Source organism: Salminus brasiliensis, chromosome 6 (assembly GCF_030463535.1).
Source record: "Salminus brasiliensis chromosome 6, fSalBra1.hap2, whole genome shotgun sequence".
NCBI lineage: Eukaryota > Metazoa > Chordata > Actinopteri > Characiformes > Bryconidae > Salminus > Salminus brasiliensis.
In genome coordinates, this window is record NC_132883.1 from 34,985,982 (window position 1) to 34,989,240 (window position 3,259).

Below are 3,259 nucleotides of genomic sequence, written 5' to 3' on the forward strand. Positions count from 1 at the left end.
TCCAGGTATCTTTTCTCACACTAGTCGCAAATCAATGTTTTTGGTCTTGTCTTGGTTGGTCTTATATTCAATCATCCGTTCATCTTGTTATCCACTCCTTTCTGGCCAGGGTCGGTCGTGGTGGGTCTGGAGCCTACCCAGGATCATTGGGCACAAGGCAGGAATACCCCCTCCACCGGGCGCCAGTCCATCGCATGGTACCACACACAACCATTTACTCACACTCTCACAACCATGGGCAATTTAGCACAGCATTCATCACCATGTGTGGTTTTTTGGGAGGCAGGAAGAAATCGGAGGAGCCAGCATAACTTAATCATGTGTCAGTTTCAGTGTATTAATAATTATTATTTTATTAAAAACAATTATAAATATTAGGAATAACAATGATAGGCCTAAAATACATAACAACAATAATAATCAGCAACAATAATATGATGCAGTAAATGTACATTTACATTTACATTTACGGCATTTAGCAGATGCTGTTATCCAGAGCGACTTACAAAGTGCTTTGCTATTTACCCAAGAAAACCTTAGCTAGTTAAAATAGACTAATAATTCAAAGATACCTTTAATGTGGCCCTGCACTTCATCCTGCAGCACCTCGACAGTCCAAGGACAGTCTAGTGGATTTCTGCCTGATTTTTAACACCATTGTGCCAGAGCTCCTACATGTCAAACTGTCCAAACTGTCAGTTCCAGATCCCATCTGCCAGTGGATCACAGATTTCCTGACCAACAGGAGGCAGCAGGTGCGGTTTAAGAAAACAGGGCCCTCAGTCTTGGAGTACCGAAATGCCTGGTGCTCTGCTCCTTGCTCTTCAGTGTCTACTCCAACAATTGCATTTCCGAGGACCCCTCTTTAAATTTTTTGAGGGTCGCAGAAGGACACTATTGTGGTGGGCCTCATAACCAACAATGGTATCTGGGTGGAGCATACACAATGCACAAAAGACTGTAGAGATGGTTGTTTGTGGACTGCACGTTCTTACCCCACAAACATCCATGGCTCTGTGGTTTCAACTGTGGCATCGCTCAAGTTCCTGGTCACCACCAAATGAAGTGGGAAGGGGAACACAGTCTGCATAGCTAAGCCAAGAGAGTTCTACACAGCGCTCCTCAAGTTCATACTCACATCATTTATTACCCCCTAGCCCACCTGACTTGGATCGTTCACATCTAACAAGAACGGTCTCACCTCTTATGATCTCAAACTACAACTATACTAACTCACACACATAAACTGTGCATGTCTTTCAGCTGGGAAATCAGTTTTCCGCTCTGTTTTTAGCCCCTGGCCAACCTGATAAAGCCTAATCGGCCTGACTCTTTTTAATGGTTGTAAAAAGTCTACCGGATCCCACCACGCACTTTGCTCACCTTGGACCTCCATTAAGTGTCCAGATAAAGATTATTCTGTGAGCTTAGGTCCTCGAACTGCGTTCCCACAGGAGAGGAAATGTCCAAGACTGCACGTCCCCCATTACGCCAGTAATTCACTCTGCTTGTCTGTATTTTTGTCTCTGGCAATGAGTGCTTTGACCCTGCGTCTGTCTAACTGCTGGCTGTTGAAAGGGTGGTGAGGTTATTAAACAAGCAGGGGTCTGTGGTGGGGGGTCTGTCGCTACGTCGGATGAATCTTAAAGGCAAACAGCGTGCAATTTCCTCAAGGCAAGAGAGCCTGGGGGTGATTTGTTGATAGCGATGTCTACAGTTTGTCCTTGACTACTTTTTGTACATTTACTTTGTAGTTTTGTTTTAGTTCACTTCTGGGGTCTCTCTCTCTCTCTCTCTCTCTTTAATTCCTTTTTGTTCTCCCTCTTTTTCTGTTGTCTTTCTCTTACCCTCTTATATGCTAAAAAGTACATATGAGATCATGCTTTCATCAAATACTTGCAAGTAAACATTTAAAGAAATGTATAGTGTGTTTGTCATAAATAACTATTTTGAAGCATACTTTTAGTTAAGAATTGTGTTTAATTATATGTTATTTAATATACTTCTTAAATTATTGTGTTGGTATAGACTTTTTAAAATAAAGTGTATTAAAAAACAACTACTACAGTAATTCACTTATAGCATACCTGAAATGTCACATAAAATGATAAGGATACTGTAATCCCAAAAGTTGTGTCTACCTAAATAAATGAAGTCTTACACAACTGTTTTGAATTAGGTGAACATTCATTTACCAGATCTTTGCGTTGAATCAGCATACAATAATAGAGTGTATTCCAGCACACACAAAAACAATAAACTGCCCTGATGTTGGATTAAATCATTTCTCCCATGTTGGTGTTTTTTAGTCAGCTGTGCTGATTTAATAGTAGACAGTGGGTTTCTGTGTGGAATACAACCTTTTTGCTTCTGGCACTACCTGTTAGCATACTGGACCATCCGTGTGTAGTTGTTCCCTTTAGGCTACATTCACCTATGCATTTACTTGTATATCTACATAGTGTTGTAGCTGCCACATTTGCTGAATGCTATAGTGACCATGCATTCAGAATTAGCCCATCAGCATTTGTGAAGATGGTCATTTGTAACATGTTATTTTGGTAACATCTGATAGAGATTGTTAAATTTGGATTTTGTAATCCTTGGAAGGTGTAGCATTACATCAATTTGTCCCTTAACCTCCAGTGAGTACAAAATCCATGTTTTAGGACATTTTTAATATACTCAGTGTAATAATAATACAGTTGTAATACTTAAATATGTGCTTGTTTCACTTTAAATGTTTGTAAAATATAGATTTAAATAGAACTTAAAATAGTTCAATTTTAACACAGTTCATGTTAGGGCTTTGTTTTATTTTAGCACTCTTTAAGTAGACTGGTCATTGGTGTGGCTATAAAGACACTTTAGTGCGCTGTAGCATAATAAAGTTTAACATATGAGAGTCTAATTTTGTCACTAGGGTGTCCTCACATTTATCTATTGCCAAATCATGTCAAATCAAATCAGTAATCAGTAAGAGAACAAGAAATCAATAATATAAAAAGACATAAATAACTAAGACCCCAAGTGAGCATGCCAAAGGCGACAGTGGCATGGTGAAACTCTCTCTCAAAGCTGGAGGAAGAAAACTGGAGGGGGGACCAAGACTCACAAGGGCCAAGAGCCATCCTCCTCGGGTCAGAGCTATTCATAAAGTATTGATAAAAATCACAGAACCACCACCAGGACTGTTCTACTTCTCAGGTGTGCAAAATAATCCTGATATCATAATATAATAATCATAATATAGTATCAT